Below are 26453 nucleotides of genomic sequence, written 5' to 3'. Positions count from 1 at the left end.
AAGTTATACAACTCTAACAACAAAAACATATTAAGCTGCCTGACCAGTATATTAAATGAAATGTTAAGTGAGACTGTAATCTCACCAAGGGCAGAGATCTTGTCTTTTTCTCTTGTATTGCCTTAACATCTAATATGGTGGCTCTCAACCAGGAGGAATTTTTGTCTTCTCCCTTCACCACCCCACCCCCTGTGGGGGACATTTGGCAATGGCTGAAGTCATTTTTGTTGTCATCATGATGTCATGACTTGGAGGGATGCTATTGGTATGGATATTAACCTCTCCATACCTCAGTCCTCTCATCTTTAAAGCTGAGATTATAACAGCTCCTACTCAGAGGCTTGTTATGATGAGTGAATGGCATATTCCTTGAAAAGCACTTAGAACTGGGCTAGTTGCTTTATACACAGAATATTAATCAATACCTAAAGTATTAAGAGCCTGTATCTATTTAGAATTAGATAGAGATTAAAATAAAATAATTCTGAGCTATTAAATTCCTTCAGTGGGGAAATGTGCATGCATGAAGGACATGAAGGACACAAATAGACACTTCTCAAAAGAAGACATACAAGCAGCCAGCAACCACGTGAAAAAATGCTCATCAGAGTAATGGACTCAGGCTTATGGCAGACAGGAGGCAGAACTAGGTTGCAGCTCCGACTCTGGCAGACAGAGCAGCATGTAGAGGCTTGCATCGTGAATTTTTGCTCCAGAATGACTGCAGGAATAAATCAGGAAACCTGAGAGGACCCACAGACCCTCTGAAGAAAGCAGATTGTTCCTGCAGGACCCAGGAGATATCCCAAATACTGTGAGTGCCCAAATTGTGGAAGTGGGAAAAAGACCATCTGCCCCCGAACACACACCCCCACTGGGAAAACTGAAGGTCTAGATTACCGAAGATTCTGACCTTACCTGGAGCTGAGTCAATTTAGAGAACTGAGTGAAATACAGGGGTAAAGGAAGAAGCGGAAAAAGCCCTGTGAGCTCGCTGGACTCCCTAACAAGCCATCTCTGCCTGGCCTCACAGGGTTCCTTCAGGAAGGCTGCCAGAGGCACTGGGAAAAGACCACAGGGAGAAGGATATCTTCAGCTGAATTTTGTAATGATTTGAACTGATCAAGAAATCTGGTCAGAACTTAGGGGAGGGCATGAATCCAGTGAGCGGAGTCCACAGGTGGGGCAAGAAGGAAAGCCATACTTGCTTTCACAGCTGGGAGGCAGGTATGCTGGGGCAAGTTCTCAGCCCTGCTCGCCCACTGCCTAGAAAGACTCGGTGCTGTTGGAGGGGCACAGTGGGAGTGAGACCGGCCCTTTGGATTGTGTGGGAGCTGGGTGATGCCTATGACTGCTGACTTTCCCCCACTTCCTTGACAGCCTGCATGACACAGCAGAGACAGCCATAATCCTCCTAGGAATATAACTCCATTGACCTGGGAATCTCATCCCCATCTTCCACAGCAGCCACAGCAAGACCTGCCCAAGGAAAGTCTGAGCTCAGACATGCCTATCCCCACCCTGACCCAATAGTCCTTTCCTACCCACCCTGGTAACTGAAGAAAAAGGGCATATATTCTGGGGAGTTCTAGGGCCACACTCACCACCTGTTCCTCCCCATACTACCACAGCTGATGCTCTCTGGAAAGTCCCACTTCCCAGCAGGAGGCCAACCGGCACAAAAATAGTACATTAAACCATCAAAGCTAAGAACCCTCACAGAATCCATTTCATCCCCCTGACACCTCTACCAGAACAGGTGCTGGTATCCATGGCTGAGAGAACCATAGACGGTGCACGTCACAGGACTCTGTGTAGAAAACCCTCAGTACCAGCCCAGAGCCTGGTAGACTTGCTAGGTGGGTGGATCCAGAAGAAAGATAACAACCACTACAGCTTGGCTCTCAAGAAGTCACATGCATAGAAAGAAGGGGAGAGTGCTATGTCAAGAGAACACCCCATGGGACATAAGAATCTGAACAACAGCCTTCAGCCCTAGACCTTCCCTCTGACAGAGCCTACCCAAATGAGAAGGAACCAGAAAACCAACTCTGGTAATATGACCAAACAAGGTTATTTAACAACCTCCAAAATCACACTAGCTTACCAGCAATGGATCCAAACCAAGAAGGAATCCCTGACTTACCTGAAAAAGAATTCAGAAGGTGAGTTATTAAGCTAATGTGCGAGGCACCAGAGAAAGGTGAAGCCAAATGTAAGGAAATTAAAAAAAAAAAAGAATACAAGAATTGAAAGGAGAAATATTCAAGGAAATAGATAGCATAAATAAAAAACAATAAAAACTTCAGGAAACAATGGACACACTTACAGAAATGCAAAATGCTTGGGAAAGTGTCAGCAATAGAATCAAACGAGTAGAAGAAAGAGATTCAGAGCTCAATGTCAAGGTCTTTGAGCTAACCCAATCCAATAAAGACAAAGAAAAAAGTATAAGAAAATATGAACAAAACTTCCAAGAAGTCTGGAATTATGTTAAACAACCAAACTTAAGAATAATCGGCATTCCTGAGGAAGAAGAGAAATCTAAAAGTTTGGAAAACATATTTTGGGGAGTAATCGAGAAAAACTTCCCTGGCCTTACTAGAGACCTAGATATCCAAATACAAGAAGCACAAAGAACACTTCGGAAATTCATTGCAAAAAGGTCATCACCTAGGCACGTTGTTATCAGGTTATCTAAAGTTAAGACGAAGGAAAGAACCTTAAGAGCTGTGAGACAAAAGCACCAGGTAACCTATAAAGGAAAACCTATCAGATTAACAGCAGATTTCTCAGCAGAAACCCTACAAGCTGGAAGGGATTGGGGCCCTATCTTCAGCCTCCTCAAAACAATTATCAGCCAAGAATTTTGTATCAACAAAACTAAGCATAATATATGAAAGAAAGATAGTCTTTTTCAGACAAACAAATGCAGAGAGATTTGCCAGTACCAAGCCACCACTACAAGAACTGCTAAAAGGAGCTCCATATCTTGAAACAAATCCTAGAAATACATCAAAACAGAACCTCTTTAAAGCATAAATCACACAGGATATATAAAACAAAAATACAAGTTAAAAAGCAAAAACAAAAACCAACAACAACAAAAAACAAGGTATACAGGCAACAAATAGTGTGATGAATGCAATGGTACCTCACATCTCAATACTAACATTGAAGGTAAATGGCCTAAATGCTCCACTTGCAGAATGGATAAGAATTCACTAACCAAATATCTGCTGCCTTCAAGAGACTCACCTAACACATAAGCACTCACATAAACTTAAGGTGAAGGGGTGGGAAAAGACATTTCATGCAAATGGACATCAAAAGTGAGCAGGAGTAGCTATTCTTATATCAGACAAACCAAAATTTAAAGCAACAGCAATTAAAAAAGACAAAGAGGGACATCATATAATGATAAAAGGTCTTGTCTAACAAGAAAATATCACAATTCTAAACATATATGCATTTAACACTGGAGCTCTCAAATGTATAAAACAATTACTAATAGACCTAAGAAATGAGATGGATAGCAACACAATAACAGTGGGGCACTTCAATACTCCACTGATAGTACTAGACAGGTCATCAAGTCAAAAAGTCAACAAAGAAACAATGGATTTAAACTATACCCTGGAACAAATGGACTGAACAGATATATTCAGAACATTCCATCAAACGACCACAGAATATATATTCTATTCAATAATGCATGGAACTTTCTCCAAGATAGATATATGGTAGGCCAAAAAATGAGCCTCAACAAATTTTAAAAAATATATCAAGCCCTCTCTCAGAGCACAGTGGAATAAAACTGGAAATCAACTCCAAAAGGAACCTTCAAAACTGTGCAAATACATGGAAATTAAATAACCTGCTCCTTAATGATCATAAGGTCAAAAATGAAATCAAGATAGAAATTTAAATATTCTTTGAACTATATGACCATTGTGACACAACCTATCAAAACCTCCGGGATACAGCAAAGGTGGTACTACGAAAAAAGTTCATAGCCCTAAATACCTACATCATAAAGTCTGAAAGAGCACAAGCAGACAATCTAAGGTCACACCTCAAGGAACTAGAGAAACAAGAACAAACCAAACCCAAAGAAGAAAGGAAATAACCAAGATCAGAGCACAACTAAATGAAATTGAAACAAACAAACAAACAAACAAAAATACAAAAGATGGATGAAAGCTGGTTCTTTGAAAAGACAAATAAAATTCATAGACCATTGGCAAGATTAACCAAGAAAAGGAGAAAATCCAAATAAGCTCAATAAGAAATGAAATGGGGAATATTACAACTGACACCACAGAAATGCAAAAGATCATTCAAGACTACTATGAAACACCTATGTGCATAAAGTGGAAAACCTAGAAGAGCTGGATAAATTCCTGGAAAGATACAAACCTCCTAGCTTAAATCAGGAAGAATTAGATACCCTGAACAGACCAATAACAAGCAGCAAGATTGAAATGGTAGTTAAAAAATTACCAACAAAAAAAAAGTTCAGGACCCAGACAGATTCACCACAGAATTATAGCAGACATTCAAACAATGGGTACCAATCATATTGACACTATTCCACAAGGTAATGAAAAAAGGAACCCTCTCTAAATCATTCTATGAAGCCAATATCACCCTAATATCCAAACTAGGAAAGGATACAATGAAAAAGAAAACTACGGACCAATATCCTTGACAAACATAGATGTTAAAATCCTTAATAAAATATTAGCTAACCAAATTCAACAACATATTAAAAAGATAATCCACCATGATCAAGTGGGTTTTATACCAGGGATGCAGGGATGGTTTAACATATGCAAGTCAATAAATGAGACATACCACATAAACAGAATTAAAAACAAAAAACACATGATCATTTAAATAGATGCAAAAAAAGTATTCAACAAAATCCAGCATCCCTTTATGATTAAAACTCTCAGCCCAAAATTGGCATACAAGGGACATATCTCAGTGCAATAAAAGCCATCTATGACAAACTCACTGAATGGGGAAAAGTTGAAAGCATTCCCTCTGAGAACTGGAACAAGACAAGGATGCCCACTCTCACCACTCCTCTTCAACATAGTACTGAAAGTCCTAATCAGAGCAGTCAGACAAGAGAAAGAAATAAAGGGCATCCAACTCGGTAAAGAGGAAGTCAAACTGTTACTGTTTGCTGATGTTATGATTGTATACCTAGAAAACCCTAGAGGTTCCTCCAGAAAGCTCCTGTAACTGATAAAAGAATTCAGCAATGTTTCTGGATACAAAATTAATGTGCACAAATCAGTAGCTCTCCTGTACACCAACAGCGACTAAGCTGAGAATCAAATCAAGAACTCAATCCCCTTTACAATAGCTGCAATAAAAACAAAACAAAACAAAAAACAAACCTTAGGCATATACCTAACCAAAGAGGTGAAAGACCTCTACAAGGAAAACTACAAAACACTGTTGAAAGAAATCATAGATGACACAAACAAATGGAAACACATCCCATGCTCATGGATGGGTAAAAACAATATTGTGAAAATGACCATACTGCAAAAAGCAACCTACAAATTCAACGCAATTCCCATCAAAATACCACCATCATTCTTCACAGAATTAGAAAAAACAATTATAAAATTCATATGGAACCAAAAAAGAGCCTGCGTAACCAAAGCAAGACTAAGCAAAAAGAACAAATCTGGAGGCATCATGTTACCTGATTTCAAATCATACTATGTGGACATAGCCGTCAAAACAGCATGATACTGTATAAAAATAGGCACACAGACCAGTGGACCAGAATGGAGAACCTAGAAGTAAACCCAAATACTTACAGCCAACTGATCTTCAGCAAAGCAAACAAAAACATAAAGTGGGGAAACGACACTCTTTTTAACAAGTGGTGCTGGGATAATTGGCTAGGAGAATGAAACTGGATCCTCAGCTCTCACCTCATACAAAAATCAACTCAAGATGCATTAAGGACTTAAATCTAAGACCTGAAACTATAACTATAAAAATTCTAGAAGATAACATTGGAAAGACCCTTTTAGACATTGGCTTGGGCAAGGATTTCATGACCAAGAACCTAAAAGCAAATGCATTAAAAACAAAGATAAATTGCTGGGACTTAAATAATCTGAAGAGCTTTTACACAGCAAAAGGAACAGTCATCAGAGTAAACAGACAACTCACAGAGTGGGAGAAAAATCTTCATAATCTATACATCTGACAAAGGACTAATATCTAGGATCTACAATGAATTCAAACAAATCAGCAAGAAAAAAACAATCCCATCAAAAAGTGGGCTAAGGACAGAATAGACAATTTTCAAAAGAAGATATACAAATGGTCAACAAACATATGATTAAAAAAAATCCTCAACATCACTAATGATAAGGGAAATGCAAATCAAAACCACAATGCAATACCACCTTACTCCTGCAAGAATGGCCATAATCAAAAAAATAAAAAAAGTAGTAAATGTTGGTGTGGATGCAGTGAATAGGGAACACTTCTACACTGCTGGTGAGAATGTAAACTACTACAACCACTATGGAAAACATAGTGGTTTTCTTCCTTAAAGAACTAAAAGTAGAACTACCATTTGATCCAGCAATCCCACTACTGGGTATCTACCCAGAGGAAAATAAGTCATTATATGAAAAAGATACTTGCATATGCATGTATATAGCAGCACAATTCGCAATTGCAAAATCATGGAACCAACCCAAATGCCCATCAGTCAACAAGTGGATAAAGAAAGTGTGTGTGTGTGTATATATGTATGTGTGTGTGTGTGTGTGTGTGTGTGTGTGTGTGTGTGTGTATATATATATATATATGATGGAATAGTATTCAGCTATAAAAAGGAATAAATTTATGGCATCTGCAGTGACCTGGATGAGATTGGAGACTATTATTCTAAGTGAAGTAACTCAGGAATGGAATGTTCTCACTCATAAGTGGGAACTAAGCTATGAGGATGCAAAGGCATAAGAATGACATAATGGACTTTGGGGACTCAAGGGGAAAGGGTGGGAAGAAAGTGAGGGATAAAAGACTACAAATAGGGTGCATTGTATACTGCTCAGGTGATGGGTGCACCAAAATCTCACAAATCACTCTTAAAGAACTTACTCATGTAACCAAACACCACGTGTTCCCCCAAAACCTATAGAAATAAAAAAATTAAAAAAAAAACCATTGGATTAAAAAATAATAAAAAATTAAAACTTAAAAAAATGCTCATCATGACTAATTATAATGATGCTGATAGAGGCCAGAGTTGCTGCTAAACATCCTACAATGCAGAGGAATGTCCCTCCCTCCAACGAAGAATTATCCTGCTCCAAATTTCAGTGGCGCTGAGGTCAGGAAGCGCTGCTCTAACACAATGTCTTAGTATAAGGAATTTTGGAGCCTCTTGGTAAATGTGTGTTGAATGAATGAATAAAGTTTTGGGGACAAAAAGGTGATTTGATAGCAGAGACAGGGCTTGGCAGACAAAGTCATGGAGAAGCAATTGCAAGAAAGAGTGGTGTTTAGCCAATTGATGTTAGCATGATGCTAAGACCAGTGTTTTCCCTGTTCAGACATCCAGTCATACTGGTCTGTGTCTTGGCCAAATGGTTCTTAAATATTTTGAATAATATCCCTGAGAAGTGGTGTATTTTCTGGAGGCTATGAATGATTGCTTCTTTAAATAAGTTGTGTTAGAAACCACAGGTAAAGGAAATAAACTGACTTTGGCTTTGAGACATAAACAGGAAAGGATACAGAGTAGTTATGGATAAGTCACATTGGTGTGACAACTGTAGAAAAATGGAGTTCAAAATTCTGACGAAAGAGGGAAAATCAGAACAGTGTATCCCCAAGTCCCTCAGTTCTAGTCAAGGCAACTGTCCCCAAAATGGGAAATTAGTAGGGAAAAATTAGAAAGTAGTGTAAAGCATATTAACCACCCATAGGAAACCCAAAGTCTGTTTAAAAGCATATTATTGAGCAATGGGGAAAGAACTCCCTGTTCAATAAATGGTGTTGGTATATATAGCTGGCTATCCATATGCAGAAGAATGAAATTGGACCTCCACTTTTCACCATCTACAAAAATTAACTGGAGATGGGCTAAAGATTTAAATGTAAGATTTGAAACTATTAAAATTCCTAGAAGAAAATATCAGAAACACCATTCTGGACATGGACTGTGGGAAATAATTTATGACTAAGTCCTCAAAAGCAATTGCCACAAAAACAAAAGTTGACAAGTGGGACCAAGTTTAAGTAAAGAGCTTATGTACAGCAAAAGAAGCTATCAAGGGGGTAAACAGACAACCTATATAATGGGAGAAAATATTCACAAACTATGCATCCAACAAACGTCTAATATCCAGGATCTATATAGAACTTAAACAAATCAACAAGCTAAAACCAAATGACCCCATTGAAAAAATGGGGAAAGGATGTGAACAGATGCTTCTCAAAACAAGACATACAAGCAGCCAATAACTACATGCAAAAATACTTATCATCACTCATCATCATAGAAATGTAAATCGAAAGCACAATGAGATACCATCTCACACCAGTCAGAATGGTGATTATTAAAAAGTCAAAAAACAACAGATGTTGGTGAGGCTGTGGAGAAAAGGGAATGCTTATACACTGTTGGTAAGAGTGTAAATTAGCCCAACCACTGTGGAAAGTAGTTTCGCAGTTTCTCGAAGTACTTAAACAGAACTGTCATTCAACTCAGCAATCCCATTATTAGGTATGTATCTAAAAGAAAGCAAATTGTTCTACCAAAAAGACACACGAACTCTCATGTTCATCACAGCACTATTCCCAGTAGCAAAGACATGGAATCAATCCCAGTGCCCATCAACAGTGGATTGGATAAAATAAGTTTTAGGATAATAAACCAAAACTGAACCCCTGAGTGGTTAACCTGACAAAGGAAAAGATGTTATTGTGTATACGGGCAGGTGGACAAGTTAAGACTAGACAGTTCAAAGCTCACTAGGTTTTTGAAAATATACTTCAGTAGTAATCATGGAATTGCAAATTGAAGCTGGGCATGGTGGCTCATGCCTGTAATTCCATCAATTTGGGAGGCCAAAGTGGGTGGATCTCTTAAGATCAGGAATGTGAGACCAGCCTGGCCAACAGGGTGAAACCCCATCTCTACTAAAAATGCAACAAAATTAGCCGGGCGTGGTGGTGCACACATGTAATCTCAGCTACTCGGGTGGCTGAGGCATGAGAATCACTTGAACCTGGGAGGCAGAGGTTGCAGTCAGCTAAGATCGCGCCACTGCACTCCAGACTGGGTGACAGTGCAAGACTCTGTCTCAAAAAAAGCAAAGAAATGAACAAAAACAAACAAACAAACAAAACCTAGCAAATTGAAAAGGTGAGATTATTTTACTCATCAGATTGGCAAAATGGAAAAAGATGGTTAATATCCAGTGTTAATAAGAGTGAAGAGAAATGGAAACTCTAGTTTACTGTTGGGAAGTATAAATTGGCACAGTCTTTTTGGAAAGTACTTTGGCTATATCTATTAAAATCTAACATGTGTGCTTTCTCTTCATTATATCAATTCTCCTTCTACATATATAGCCTAGGGAAACGTTTGAAAATACAAGTTGAGCATCCCTAGTCCAGAAATTTGAAATCTAAATGCTCCAAAATTGGAAACTTTTTGAGTGCCAATGCGGTGCTCAAAGGAAATCCTTATTGGAGCATTTCAGATTTCAGGTTAGGGATGCTGAACTGGTAATAATGCAAACATTCCAAAAATCTGACAAAAAATCCGAAATCCGAAACACTTCTGGTCTCAGGCATTTCAGCTAAGGGATACTTAACCTATATGCACAACAAGGTATGACAAGAATGCTCTTTGTTGTCTCAAATTGACCTAATTCACCTCCTCTCCCCCAACCAAAGGTAACTGAATAAGAAGGGTTCAGCCTATTAAGGAATATTCCATATCTGTTTAAAAGAATAAAATAACTCTGTATCTACTGACATGAAAAATCTCTAAGACATATTGTTAAGAAGAAAATGCAAGTGGAAAATATGCTATATGTAGCTTGACACTATTTCTATAAAAGAAAAATCCCACCAAACAACTTCATAAATTTAGATATATACATACACAAGAATGGAAGCAAGAATAAGAAACAAGAATAGGAAAAGGCATTGGGGGATATAGAGCAAACTGATCTTAGTGATTGTCTCTGGGGAGGGGAATAGAATGAGAAGGCAGTGGTCAAGAAAGTCTTTTTACATTATGTGTACCAATTGCGTTATTACAGGGGTATATCTATATAGTACTTACATAGTTAAAAATACACAGGGAGAAAACAGAAAACTGATACAGTGCGGATGTGCAGAATTATAGGGTATTTTTTACTTCAAAGAAGGATTTACTATGAGATTCCTGGAAACAATAAGTTCCATTCAGAAACAACTTAACTGCCTGTCGTCTTAGGCAGGCAGTAGCCAGTTAGGCCCAGTGTTAAATGAGGATGGAGAGGGGAGTAGGGCTTGTTAGTGGTGCGCTAACTGTCCAATTTTTTCTTTAAGCCCCGGAGCCCTCAGGCTGCTTCTGAAGCCTGTATCTCACATTTGCAGGCCCCCAAAACCAAAAGTCTTGAGGAAGTGTCCTCATTTTGCCTTATCATTCTGCTCCTTGGCTAATCATTGCTGCAATGGGGCCTCTGTATAGGAGGGCCGTGAAGTGTCTAGGAGAGGCCATCTGGGGCCTAGGCCAAGAGTGCCTTGGGCTCCTGTTAGACTGGCCCAGGAATCTATGTTCCTGGTCACCTTTTAGAAAAGAAAAAGATGTCTTGAAACTCAGAAGTTAGTTCAGTAATGGGCTGAAAAAGCAATGTGGATTTTTCCCTTTCTGTCTACATTAACAAATAAATTCATTATCCATTTCTCAATAACTCAGTCACATGTTTAAAAATAATCTCCTAAATTATTCCTTCTGCTGTGACTTATTGGCTCATGCTATACTTACTGGTTTATCAAAATATGTCATTTTCTCACAATGTGGAGTGGAAGTCCTTCAATGTATCTTTTGGGGACATGAATGTAATTAATTTTCTGTTCATAGGCCTTGCCCAGGGAAGATGGATCTGGCTGATTTGAAAGACTGGTGCAGCTCTGGACTGAGAGGACATCAAGCTAAGTGATGGGTCCTGAGGTCTAGGGACTCTTTGATAAACCACTTAATTTATGGAAACCTGACACACATATGGGAAACTAGATCTTTCACATGCCTTTTACTCTTCTCTCTTGCCTCTGCCTGGCCCCACATATCAATATGTACTTGTAGTAAACCATCATGGAAGTTACTGGCAACACGGGTCAACAATTTTGACCCCAGTGGGTGAAACTAGGTACCATCCAACCCTCAAAGCTGTAGGCCTTTCTCCATACTCAAACATATTTTGTGTCCTATTTTCTGAGCTCTCCCCTAGGATGAATTTGATCCTTGAATTTGTGCTGAGATCCCAGTGTGTTTCCGTGTGGTTCATGCCAAGCAAAGTGTTTACACTTAGAAAATAAAAAAAATTGGCCAGGTGCAGTGGCTCATGCCTGTAATCCCAGCACTTTGGGAGGCTGAGGCAGGAGGATCACTTGAGGTTGGGAGTTCAAGGCCAGCCTGATCAACGTGGAGAAACCCCATCTCTACCAAAAATACAAAATTAGCCAGGGGTGGTGGCATATGCCTGTAATACCAGCTACTTGGGAGGCTGAGGCAGGAGAATTGCTTGAATCTGGGAGGCAGAGGTTGCAGTGAGCTGAGATCACACCATTGCACTCCAGCCTCGGCAACAAGAGCAAAACTCCGTCTCAAAATTAATTAATTAATTTAAAAAAATTAAAAAATCATAAATTTTGGATCCTAAAAGGCATATTGGAACCATTTCATGAACGGTGTCCTGCCTCATAAATTGCAGAAGATTTCTTCTCATTATCAACAAAGCTGTAAGGTCTCACATAACATGTTTTCAAAGTTTTAAAAATTGTGGTAAAATTTGCCATTTGAACTATTTTTAACTGTACTGTTCAGTGGCATTAAGTACAGTCACACTGTTGTGCAGCCATCACTACAATCCATCTATCCCCAGAAATTTTTCATCTTCCCAACTAAAACTCTGTACACATTAAACAATAATGCCCCATTACTCCCTCCCCATAGACCCTCCAATCCCCCATTCTTCTTTCTGTCTATATGAATTCGGCTACTCTAAGTACCTGATACAAGTAGAATCATACAGTGTTTATCTTTTTGTGACTGGCTTATTTCACTTAGCCTAATATCCTGAAGGTTCATCCATGTAAGCAGCATGTGTCAGAATTTCCTTCCATTTTAGGGCTGAATAACATTTCATTGCGTGAATATACCACATTTTGTTTATCCATTCATCATTGGCTATTGTGAACAATGTTGCTATAGGCATGGGTGTACAAATACCTGTTCAAGTCCCTACTTTCAATTCTTTCATGTATGTACCTGGAAGTGGAATTGTTAGATCACATGATAATTCTGTTTTTCAATTTTTCAAGGAGCTAGCATACCATTTTACACAGCAGCTGTACCGTTTTACATTTTCTCCAGTAAAGTATAAGGTTTAGGCTTTTCTGTGTGTTGTTTTAAATAATAGCCATGCTAATGGGTGTGTAGCAGTATCTCATTGTGGTTTTGATTTGCATTTCCCTAATGATTAATAAGTTGAACATCTTTTTATGTGCTTATTGACCATTTCTATATCTTTTTTGGAGAAATTTCTATTCAACTCCTTCGGCCATTTTTTGCCTGGGCTGCTTGTCTTTTTGTTGTTTGATTTGCAAACTTTTTAAATCCTTGGACCTGTTATTCAAATGATGTATTTCAGAAAATTCTGATATATAAAACAGATTAAAATTGAAATCCTTCAAGTACAGGTGGGGAGGAAATGGAGCCTACCTGTTCATTCTTTACTTCCATGGCAGCCTCTAACAGGACTCCTTTATATGTCTAATGCTGTTTCTTAGCTCTTTGGAAAAACTACCGTGCCCTTGGCAGTTAGATGGGGATCCATGCTTCAAAATATTTGAAGGGACATAGATATGCACAAAGAAAGATTCACCTCTGTGTTTTGCCACCTTCAAATATTGACCATGGCTAGAGAAATGTGGTGCTTTTCACTGGAGTGTATGTTAGTGTTGTTTTGTCACTTAGTTCCCAAAGACACACTCAGCTATTGATCCTTCCACATATCAAGGGAAGCTCATAAATTATTGGGGAAATGTCAAGAAGAATGAAGAAAATGACAGAAAGTCTTCCAAATCCAGAGAAAGACATTATTTACAAATTCATATCCCCCACTATCAGGTAGATCCCCACAAGCAGTAGGAATTTGTAAGAACAAATAAGCCACTGATCATATTGCTATTTATCACAGTCACTCACTTCTGCTTCAGCCTTCAGACCTTGTTGAATCAGGAGAATTTTTTAAAGTGGGTGTTTGTAGGGTTTAAAGCATTCTTTTTTTAGTTTGAAAGTAAAGTTCTGAGAAGAATCTTATTATTTGGGGGGCTAAAAGCTGACCCTTAGCCCACTGGTTAAGATTCATCTCCCTTTTGGGAGTCTTACTCCTTGTTTCGGGTAACAAACCCTCAAGATTTTCATGTTTTCTTTGGTCTGTGCAGGTCCCTGCACTTCTGCCTCACTGGAATTCTGTACCCACTTGTCATCTTGAGAACCAAATTTCTTTTCATATCCAGACCACTTCTGTTTGTGACAAGTGGGAAGGCAACCAATAGCATAGCACTTTTACTTGCTTGAGTTCTGAACAATTGAGAAATTCGAAGGAATCTGAAGATGGAGTCTTATCACCTTTAGGCCAGGTGTGGTGGCTCACTCCTGTAATCCCAGGACTTTGAGAGGCCAAGGTGAGAAGATCACTTGAGCCCAGGAGTTCAAGAGCAGCCTGAGCAACATAGCGAGACTTTGTCTCTACAAAATTTTTAAAAAATCAACAAATAGCTGGGTGTTGTGGTGTGTATCTGTAAGTTCCAGATACTTGAGAGGCTGAGGCAGGAGGAGGATTGCTTGAACCTGGGAGGTTGAGGCGGTAGTGAGCCATGATTATGCCACTGTACTCCAGACTGGGCGACAGAGCAAGACCCTGTCTCAATAAAGTAAAATATCGCCTTTAATATTGGATAAAGGCTAGAGTGGGGACATAGTTTATATCAATGAGCAAACGGGCTTCCCAGTATGGTGGCCCTGTGTTAGAGAGACTTACCTCCTCTGTCACAAGCTATGCTGTACCACCACAGAACCCTCTTACAGGACCAGGCCCCTCTCACTGTTTGGCAGAAATCAGAACAGAACACAACTCCTCTGTAGTCAGCCATATCCCATGAAGAAGCAGTATGGTCAGAGCTATGCGTGCCCCAGTTCCTTGTTCTAAGCTAATCAACCAGGTAAATCACCCCAACCCCCTCCTCTTCATAAAAATATCACAGCCCCCACATGGAAAGAAACATGTAGAGTTGGGAAGAATAATCTACTGTAGGATTTCCCAGTTTATTTGTCTCTTAACCCACTGACCCATTGAGCCATCTCCATGAAGGGAGAAGATTAGCAGTTTATGAGGACAGTCTGACTCCCACCTTCGTGAAACCACTGGGATTGCTGATGGACAATATAGATGGTGATATTTGCAGAAGACTCTGAAATGTGCTTAAAGACTATTTTAATTAAATTAATATCAAGACTGTACCTTGTGTAAGGATGCAAATTTATCACCTACTCTATTTCCTTTCTCAAATAATGACCAGCTGAATTGTCATAAGTATGCTATCAGAGGATGTGCAGTGAGATCAAAGGATAACATTAAGACACTACGATAATAATGTGCATCAATAAGATACTACTCATTTGAATATAATCTTCTTTTATGACATTTGCAGGAGGACATTTAAATTCAAACTCCCTCATGCTTTTTAGTTAAAGTCCAGAGAAATGAAAGTCCAAATTTTTTACTTCCAAAGATTTTAAAGTTCAAAATAAAGTTTTCTTTCTCTTGGGAGTAAAAGTTCCAAAAAATTAAGGACCAAAATGTATCCTCCCTAGCTTCTTACTATGCTCAACCTTAATGAGAAAAGTTCTCAAGGCCTGTGCAGAGTTGGGGTTCTTCAGCAGCTTTAGTCTGTACTGTCTCTTACTGGAATGGATACAGTTCTTTCAGAGCCTCTGAGTGTGTATTGGTTCAATGCCAAGTCTCTGATGTTTCCTACAGTTCAAGGAATTAATAGAACCTACAAGATAATTGCATCACTGGCCCCACATATTCCCAATTAGAAAACAAACAAATAGGTGGTGGTAGTCCCTTCATGGCCCACATCGATCTCTGCCTCCTAGAATTCACTCCTTGTGAAATCCCTTCCCCTGGGTTTGGGCTGGACCTACTATCTTGCTTTTAACAAATAGAATATGATGAAATGGTGGTGTGTCACTTCTAGAATTAGTTTACCAAAGATAGTGACTTCCATGTTTGTAGCATTATCTTCTCTGGCTATTCTCAGTTGTTTGTGCTGATGAAGCCATCTGCTGTGTTGTGAGCTGCCCCATGGAGAGGCCCATGTGACAAGGAACTTGCCAGCAAGGGATGAGACTCAGTCTAACAGTCTTTGAGGAACTAAATTCTCCCAACAGTCATGTGAGTGAACTTGGAAGCAGATCCTCTCCTAATTGAGCCTTGAGATAACCATAGTCATGGCCAACATCTTGACTGCAGCCTGTGAAGGATTCTGAGACAGAGGATCCAACTAAGCTTCACCTAGATCCCTGACCTATAGAAACTGGGAGATAATAAATGTTTTCCATTTTACGCCACTGTGTTTTGGGATAGTTTGTTATGTAGCAACAGACAGATAATATGCAGGCCAATCCATAGTCCCTTGGGACGTTATCCCAGGTAAAATTTCATTATCCGTTTTCAGTACGCAGAATTGCTAAAAACTCAATATTATCTGAAGGAAAAATGACAGACAGAAGGAATCTTGATTTTAGCTGTGCCAGGGATGCCAGTCTACCCAAATGGCTGAAGTCCATGATCTGTGAACTTCAATTCAATTTGGAGAAATGTCTCACCAGGAATTTAATTTTAGCCTAATAAAAGCCAATTGCATAATTATATAAAACAGACTCTTGACCCAACATAAGCATCTATAGACTGCCAAGTTCTAAATATCCTGTTTATATATTGAAGTCCAAGACCTATAGCCCCTAGCCCCACCCAGAGATATTTCTGTTGTTATTTGACTGTGCTAATTCTAGGTCTTGTCTATTTCCCTGTATTCTTGGACCAATCCATCAGGTGTTTGGATTGAAGGAGGTCCAATAAATAACACCTTGAATTCCAAACCAACAGATATTTAAGAAAAATGAGCAAGACAAAGGGGAGATGAAAATAGCCCCTTTATTCCCAACTAAACTGATAAGAATGTAGTTTGTATCTGTGGATAAGTGAGCTTCCTAATACTGAAACCACCTTTGCAAAGATTTTGACAGTCAGAGAAATCTAGCATGGCTGACTCCATCTTGCTTCTAGTCTCAGAGGCTGGCTATATTTACTCATTCCTGAGCGTTGGCCAAGCTAACCATGGGAGGAATTTAGTTTGTAGTTTAACCTTAAAGCAAGGATGATAATAAGCCTTTCCAAAAACTAAATCACCTTTGTAAAACTAATGAAATGCTACAAGGTTAGGATTATGAGAGAGGCCTGAATTCTTCTAAGTGTGGGCATAGTTAACCAATAATCAGCCATTGTTCCAGAGGTTACAAGATCCCCCATTTACTGCTGTAGATAATATCACTGTTATAGAACCTAAGATTGGCCTTTTGAGATGCCTTTTCAGACTTTTGCATTTCTGAGTGACCCAGAGGCAGTCCTATGGCCCCCTCCCAGAAGCCGATTCAGCACATGAGGACCATTCTCTCCACCCCTATGATGGCATACCCAATCAATCAGCAGCACCTATTTCCCAGTCCCCTGCCCATCAAACTCTCCTTGAAAAACCTTAGTATCCAAGCCATCAGCAAGGTTGATTTGTGTAATAACTGTCTCTCATGTGGCATCACTGGCCTCACATCAATTAAATTCTTTCTTTACTACAATGTCATAGTCTTGGTGAATTGCTTTTGTCTGTGCAGTGGGCAGGAAGAACCCATCAGGCAATTGTAACACTGTATCTCAGACTTGTTCACCCAGTCAGAGGTAGCACTAGACCATCACATTGCCCTTCCCATCCCCATGGATATTTATATATGTCTCTGTAAAAACTCTCTGCATGGAATAGCAGAGCAAGACACACACTCTGAGAACAGCCTTAGTCTCAAGGATGAGAGGAGATAAGGAGCTGTGACAAATGGAACAGGGACAGGTTTTTTGACCAGACTCACCACTCAGATAAATCTCACCTCCCTGGGAAGAAATAAGTAAGGAGATAGAATCATGGAAAGCAATATCAGGAGTGAGGAAAAAGTGTTCTTTCCTGTCCCCATACCTTTCTTACGTTCCATCTCCTCCTGTGTCTCTATCTTTCTCTGCTTTTCATAATTATGAGAAAAGGCTGATCAAAACCCTACCAAGGTAGTAATGCCTAGTTATCATTCAGAGTCCTTCAGGTCGAGTGTAAAATAAGAAGGAATTGCGTGACACTTAGAAATGGGGAAAGCCCGGAGGACTGTCTCTTGGCAAAACTGTTTAGTGATGATGTGATTTTGTGCCCTCTCACAAGTTCTTCCAGGGCCTGCTCCAACCCCCACTCCACCCCAACTCCAGAAGCCATTGCCTTCTTCACACCTACTCTCCATCAGTATGCTAACACCCAAATGCTCTGGCTCTATCAAAGTACATACCCAGCTCTCCTTCCTGATAAACCAATATATGCATAATCTTCTTTTGGGGGAAATACCTTTTAAACAGTAACTTTTGTGTCTTATTCCAAAGGAATTAATTTTTGTTGTGGGACTTTTCCTTGGTTCAGCTAAAGGGAGGGTCTTTGTCACATGGCCATGAAAATTTAGGCTCGCAGGTGATTTGATGGGTAAGTCACAGTTTTATTGGGTGAAAAGGGGAAAAAAAGGAAAACAGGGGCCCTCCACAAAGCCGGAGGCCCTGCTGTTGTGCTTCCCGCCTCCCAGTATGAATCCCAGGTTCCACCCAGGAAGAGGAGGGGCCAGGCTCCTCCCCACTGCAAACGGTGTGAACTTCTATGACTCCACCCCAGTGCACATTCCTCCCAGTGCACAGGCCAGTTGGAGTTTTGCCAGGGAGCCCTTCCCACCCGGCTGTCTCATTATGATACTATATGGCAAGCTGATGAGAAATTATGCATGTAAACAATGACCTTCTGGTGAGGCTGGCCCTAGTTTATACTTAAAAATTTCTGAATTGTCTTATTGTCTGACTTAGTATCTTTGACTTGTAAAGCAGACCTCAGCCAGGATCCATGGAAAATTCCATTTTTTTTAAGGGAAAATAATTTCTTGTTGGGAAGGCCTGCAGTGTCTCACAGCCAAGAGGATTCAGATTTCGGTTCTCTGGGAAATTAACAAGGATGACAAACACTCCTGGAAGAGATGATAAATTGAGGAAGAGGGTGGCATTCTGTGTTGTGAATTTCATTTGGATGAACATATGATAATCCCTTTGTGTTATACAAAAAGATTTACTGCTATTTGATTGAAATTTAAAAATCTACAGCAGCTAGGTACCCTAGCTAGGATCTTCTGCTCCTCTAGAAAAGATCAACTCATATCTAAAATATTTTATCACTTCTTATGGGCCATGAGGGTGTTCACAGATAGCCATAGCAAATCTAATATTCTCAGGAAGAGACAGTTCTGACTGGTTTTGCTCTGTGTTCAGCCTTTTAATGTTTTTCAATTCTGAGAAGCACAGAGGTATTTTTGCACATTTCCAATAACACCTGGGCTCCGCTCTTCATGCATTATTTCTTATCGAATGCATTTGACTACAACACAATACAACGTTTACCCTTGGCCCCACTGTGACAGAATATTATGATCTTCGATACAGCTTACCTGGTGCCTGGAGATATTTGTTTTATATGTGTGTTTGTGTTAAGGGATGGAGAGCTATGGTGCAAGGAGTCAGGGAACTAGCGAGGTTGAAATGACAAAAACTTGTTAGCTGCTGTTTTTTTTGTTTGGTTGTTTTTTTTTTTTGGTTTTTGGTTTTTTTTTTTTTAATAATATGTTCAAGTAGCTTGGCCTGACAGTCAATTTCTGAAATACCTGGCAAAACCCATCCTCTCTCTTTTTCTTTTACATTCAGAACCAAATAAAACTAGTTAGGCCTGGCTCTATACCAGAAAAATAAAGGTCTTCCTACAGAATGTGGGATCAGCCCCCAAATCTCCTTGTTTTGGAGGTGTAGCTCTTTTGTTTTTATTATTCTTTGAAATATGTAATTTAAGTATCTTGTCAAAATGTGTGTATATTATCTAGTGATGGGGTGAGTAATGCATTAAACTACCATCAGCAGGGTAGGAGATAGTTCAAGAGATTAAGCAAGCAGATAAGACCTTAAAGAGAAATGTGATACATGCTTTGGTGGAAAGTGGCAAGAGAATCGTCTGGAAAGTGTAATTATAATGACTACTACCATTCCCATCACTACTATCCCTATTGCACAATCACTCTCTATTGATGATTAATATGTGTTTGGTGTTCTACAGACATTATTTCATTCCCTACAATAGCCCAGTGGAGTGGATACCACCATTATCTCAATTTTTCAGGTGAGAAAACAGGCTCAGAGAAAGCAAAGTAATTTACACAGTGTTTCTCAAATAGAAGGTATGACTTCTAGCCCAAGTCTCAAGTAGGAGGTAAGTACTCCTGTGGGGAAGCAATCTGATCAGTAGGCACGGAACAAACATTCCCTTCTAGATTATTTTGTTCATTTATGACTCAGCTTCCAGTCTTGGTTGGGAAAAACATGAACAAACTGAAAAACTCAAATGCTACAAGTCTCATCAATTTGGTGAGTGGGTTCAGGATTCACAGAGCCCGGGTTGAGTTGGGCACTTACACCAGAAAACCTTGTAAATCGTGGGAAAAAAACAAATATGATGATGCAAATGTAGAATTTCACTGTAAATATCTTAAATCCAAGCTGTAAGAGCTCCCTACTCTGTACCAGATGAATTAAGATTGTTTGCTAATTGCATGACTGAGGGTAAACCACTTCATCTCTTAAGTCTTAGTTTCTTCATCTGTAAAATGAAGTTAATAATACCTCTTAGAATTGTTGAAAGTATCAGTGTATGTGAAAGTGCTTTGTAAACTGTGCAGAAAGATACATAGATATGCAGATTATAACAGATGGGTCATATTTCTTTATCAGGTATATACTTTGTTGCTTGAATTCAATGAGTGACATCAAGGACTGAAAAGGAAAAGGATACCAGTAGCTCTCACAGGTCTTCCTGCTCTGTTTGGTTTATGCAAGTCTTTTTTTTTTTTTTTTTTTTTTTTTTTTTGAGACAGCTTCTCCCTCTGTCACATGGGCTGGAGTGCAGTGGTGTAATCACAGCTCACTGCAGCCTGGCCCTCCCGGCTCAAGCAATCCACCCACACCAGCTGCACAAGTAGCTGGGACCACAGGCATGAACCACCCCACCCGGCTAATTTATTTTTATTTTTTGTAGAGACAGGGTCTCCCTATGTTGCCCAGGCTGGTCTTGAAATCCTGGGTTCAAGCAATCCTCCTGCCTCAGCCTCCCAAAGTGCTGGGATTATAGGCATGAGCCACCGCACCCAGCCTATGCAAGTCTTTATATACTCTTAAGTGCAGACACTCATGTAAACTGGCTTGCGTTTGGTTTCTGATGGAAGCTTTGTTTCTCTGGAACATGCAAACATTATGAGTGGCTAAGGAAACTGCAGCAACACTATAGTTTGAATTGCTGGGGCTCAGAAAATAATGCCCCAGAATATGACACTTTGACATGCTGTACTAAAGAAGCAACCTCAAGGTCTCTCTCTGACCTTTCCCTGCCTCCCTGCCTCTCTGTCCTCTTTCCCAAAGCATTGGGAAGGACTCTGTCTGGACTTTCCTTAGCTGATTAAGAAAACTTCTTTCCAAAATTTGAAATGTAATTGTCTTAAGTCACCCTCCCTAGGAATCTTATCAAATAACCGGGAAAGATTAACCAAGTGAGAACAGAAGAGACTAGAGGCCATTATCCCACCCAGATAGACTTTTCATCTATTCTTTTGAGGGCAACTCTAAGAGATTAATCTGAGATTCCTTATAAAAATATTCCAGCAAAGCCAGCTAAAAAAAAAGCCTATATGATCAATCACTATTCTTGCTGTACTTTGTGCAAATTATCAGGCCAAGTTTATGAAACTAATTTTATTCTTACAAACAAATTGGTCTTACTGTGATTATAGTTGTCAGAAATAGGGGAACTGGAGAGAGAAAATTATGTTTCAGAAGAAAACTATAGTGCACCTGTTATTAGATTCTATTCCTGTCCATTATTTTTGAGTTTTTATTATCTGGACTGAAATCTGAATTATTAGTTTGTTCTAATAATCTCACCATAAGTCCCCAAAGTAACATTTTCAATTTTTCTCTCACATTTCTGATTTGAAGTCACTAGAAATTAAAAACTGCCTTTTGTTCCCTGAGGCCCACAAGCCAAAGCTGGTCAATTTGGCTTTAAAGAAAAATCACCACGACAGGTTCTATTTGGACAAACTTTGTGACATGGAAACTATAAACCAGAAAAATCTGTCAAATTGCCACCACCTGATTTTGCTCCAACTATAGATGCTTGAATCCCAAATCTAGCAATCTTCTCCACTGACTGCCCTCGAGATTCTAAATAAACTAGCTTATAGACTGCTGTAGACATTAACTGTTGTTTTTCTTCTGTTTCCATAAAAACGTGTCTTATTTTAAAAAACCTCTTTTCCTGTCAGGCCTCTGAGCCAAAGCCAAGCCATCGCATCCCCTGTGACTTGCACGTATAGGCCCAGATGGCCTGAAGTAACTGAAGAATCACAAAAGAAGTGAAAATGGCCTGCCCCTGCCTTAACTGATGACATTCCACCACAAAAGAAGTGAAAATGACTGGTCCTTGCCTTAAGTGATGACATTACCTTGTGAAATTCCCTTTCCTGGCTCATCCTGGCTCAAAAATCTCCCCCACTGAGCACCTTGTGGCCTCCACTTCTGCCTGCCAGAGAACAACCCCCCTTTGACTGTAACTTTTCTTTACCTACCCAAATCCTATAAAACAGCCCCACCCTTATCTCCCTTTGCTGACTCTCTTTTCAGACTCAGCCTGCCTGCACCCAGGTGATTAAAAAGCTTTATTGCTCACACAAAGCCTGTTTGGTGGTCTCTTCACATGGACATGCATGACATTGCCTACACTATATAGAGATAAAACTTTTACGGGAGCCTAGAAAACACCACCTCCTGAATTGAGACACAACTGTTTAATTAGATTGACCTATTTCCAGCAATGTGAGATTGGTTTAAGGGGACCCTTTGCCATTTAGCTACTAACTCGATTTTTCTCTCTACAGCCACCAACTCAGCTTTAAATGTATGAAACTTCTAGGGAAGTTTCAGTTAGGGGAATGTTGGTGTTCAGAAAATGATACCCCAAAATATGGCACTTTCACATGCTAAACTAAAGCAGCAGCCTCAAGGTCTCTCTCTGACCTTTCCCTGTCTCCCTGTCTCTTTGATCCTCTTTTCCTGTTCTTCAGAGGGCGGTTCTGAGAGATTACCTGGGGGACTTCATCTGCATAATGAGACAAACTTTGTTTAGAGTGAAGTTTTGCCCCTCATCTTTCCATTGTTTCAGGCCATTGTTCTTTGGGCTTATTCATTTCCCCTGAAAATCATTTCCTTCTACATCTCCCTCTCCCCTTCCCCTATGAAGAAGGGTATATAAGCATGTGGACCTCCTGGGGTTATTGAGTAATCATTCTCATGTGATTCCTCCATGCTATGCACATTAAATAAATTTTGCATGCGTGTCTCTCCTATTAATCTGCTTTTTGTCAGTTCATTTTCAGCAAACCTTCAGTGAGTGAAGAGGAAGCTTTCCCGCCACCCCTACAGAATGCAGATCATTTATATTCCTCTCTGACACTAGTAGATGGAGGATGTCAGGGTTCTGTACATCAGAGATAGGGAGAAACTATGACTGATACTTATAAGCTGAGGGTCCAAGAGAAATATTTCTAACAGCCCAACAACTCTATAGGCACATTCATTTAGTTTCTGCATTGTGGTGAGATGACATACTCTTCCCAGTGCTGCCTCTGAGGTAATTTGGGAAGTGACTGACTACATTTGTCTTTGGTAACTCTAGCCCTCCATTTTAAAAATAATAAATACCACTTATTGAGCATTTTCCATGTGCCGAGAAGTGTGTTATATGCTTTACCCAGGTATATATAATCACATGTAATGTTTATCACAAGTCTGATGGGCCATTTTCATTGAAAGCCTCCTGTGCTATGTACTTTCTCTACCTTACCTTATTTAATCTTCACAGTAACTTTATGAGATTGGTGTTACTATTGTTTCTATTTTATAGATAAGGTTACTAAGAGTCGGTGGAATTGTTGTAGGAGTTATTAAGAAATTATTTAGGCAGATAGAGAGGAAAAGGGGTCCTTGGGAAGTTTTCGTTTTTTAAAGCATCTTTCATGTAAAGCCCCGGCTCTAGAGCCCAGCTGGCAACCTTTGATATGCAAATATAGGCTATTAGAAACTGGGTCCACCTAAACAGGGCAATTCCTGCAGCCTTCTTGCCCTTGCCTATAAGTGCCTGGCAGCATGGCTGCCCCCGCATATCCCCACGTGTGTAGAACATCATGGCGCCCTGTATTTGCATATTAATAGGCTGGGGTGGGAGGGCCAGTTTTTTCGTGGGCTATGTGAATGACATGCCTGGTGAAACCAATCCCCTGAGCCCTGTGCAAATCAGATACTGCCTCCTCCGGCCTCTACATATACCTGGCTGCTTTTCTGCCCCACTTGGGGTCTCCTTTCTTGGCTTTGGAGCCCTCCTCCCTCTGTCTCTGTACAGGGGAGCTTCTTCTTTCTTTCTCTTCCCTTCTTTCTTGCCTGTTGAACTCTCTGCTCCTCAAAACCACTCCACATATGTCCATGTCGTTTTATCTAAACCAGCATGAGGACCAAGAAACCTGGTGTTCCTCCACTAATCGGAGCCAAATCAGAATGAAATGATTTGCTTAAGGTCACAAATGTAGAAAGCAGTAGAACTGAAATTTGTAATCTGGTTTTCAAGGAAGAAGTTGAGTCTTATTCATACTAAGATGTAGTGTTGGATTTAGGAAGATGGGAAGAAGAGAGAAATAGCTGGCTCAAGTGGAATTTTTTTTTTTATCCAATCATTCATTCAACTCCTTTCTTCAAGTCATTCAGGCCAAAACTCTTGGAGTAATCATCATCATATCAGATAATCTTTCAAAATAGATCGTATACAAAAGCCAACATTCCTCCACATGTTCACTGCCACCACCTTGGTCTATGCTACTATCATCTCTTATTTGGATGACGGCAACATCTGCCTTCTTTTGCTCTAGTCCTCTATGGCAGACATTGCTAACTGTCTATAAAAACCCATTTGACCCTTCTTCAAATAAATACACCTGAATGAACATCTGTCTGGCTGTACTACATTCCCTAGCCTTGATTGCTGTTAGATATGCCCATGCGACTAAGTTTTCATCAATAGAAGGTGAACAGAAATGACATGTGCCATTTCTGAGTCAGTGACTTGTGATATTTGGGCTTGCTTCCTCTATACCCTGTTATTCTTTCTGCTAGAACCTGGATATCTTGACAATATGGCTTTGACTTTGCAGACCATGACAAGGCCCTAGGTGATGGTCTTGGAAATAACTTGGAAATAATATGTGCCCATGAATCACCATGAGCAAGGGACCTTATCTATAGATTAGAACAGTTTGCATCAGGGCTGTTAAGTAAGAGAGAAAACAAACTCCTTTATTCTTAAGCTACCATAAGGTTGGGTCCTTTTGTGATAGCACCCTAACTTTACCCTAATTAATATACTCCATACAGTCTGTTCTCTACACAGCATTCAGAATAAACCATTTAAAAGCATGTCATATAATTTTGCTTCTTTACTTAAACCCCTCTAGTGGCTCCCTGTTCCTTATAATGTAAAAACCAAAGTCCATAGAATGGCATGTCCAAGTTCCTACACCTATATTACCTCTCTGACTCTTCCCCAGTCACTTTCCTGCTGGTCTCTTTTCTATCTTTGAACCTGTCAAACACATTCTCACCAAAGGGACTATGCCTGTATTGTTCCTTCTGCTGGGAAAATCTTCCACAGATAGCTGCATGGCTCATTCCCTCACTTCATTCAAGTCTTGCCTCAGTTACTGCCTTTGTAGAGAGGCTTTTCTGGACCATCCTATGTGAGGTAGGACCCCCATCACTAGCCGTTTACCAGCCTTAGTTTTTCTCATAGCACTTATCACTAGTTGACATATGTGTTTGTTTGTTACCTGCCTCCTCCATTTGGACTATATACTCCATAAAAATACAGAATTTGGTTCACTGCTATTTCCCCAGTGCCTAAAAGAATGCCTAGCATGGCTGGGCACAGTGACTCATGCCTGTAATCCCAGCTACTCAGGAGGCTGAGGCAGAAGAATCACTGGAACCCAGGAGGCAGAGGTTGCAGTGAGCCAAGACTGTGCCACTGCCCTCCAGCCTGGGCGACAGAGAGGGACTCCATCTCAAAAAAAAAAAAAAAAAAAAAAAAAAAATGCCTAACGCATAGTAGGGGTTTGATAAATATTTGTTGAATGAATGACTTCATTTATTAATCTTCCATAATCCTTGAAGTCAGTGATTCTCAAACTTCATTGTGCCTAACAGTTACCTGAATGCTGTTTCCTGGGACTATATCTATTCAGATTCTGATTCAACTAATCTTGGGTGGGTCCCAGGAATTTACTTTTTTTAAACATGCACCCATCCATTGTAATCTTGATGCAAATGGTAAGGTGACACCTCTTTGAGAAACACTGCACTAGACTGTAAGCTTCATGAGGGTTTTCTCAATAATGTAGTTGCAATGCCTTGCATAGTGCTTCACCCATAGTAGATACTCATCAACAATTTTTTAAATGAATCAATGAACAAATAGTCATTGCAGTTTCTTAGTTTCCAGGCACTCTGTGAGATGATATCACCCTAGTGGAAGCACCTTAAACTTTACACTTATTTGTCCAACAATAGTCCCTGAGGCCTGGGAGTCTACTCAGTGCTGCTATAATGTGAACTAAGTCATCCTTTAAGACAGCA

This window comes from Macaca thibetana, chromosome X (assembly GCF_024542745.1).
Source record: "Macaca thibetana thibetana isolate TM-01 chromosome X, ASM2454274v1, whole genome shotgun sequence".
Taxonomy (NCBI): Eukaryota; Metazoa; Chordata; class Mammalia; order Primates; family Cercopithecidae; genus Macaca; species Macaca thibetana.
Note: the sequence above shows the minus strand (reverse complement) of the source record.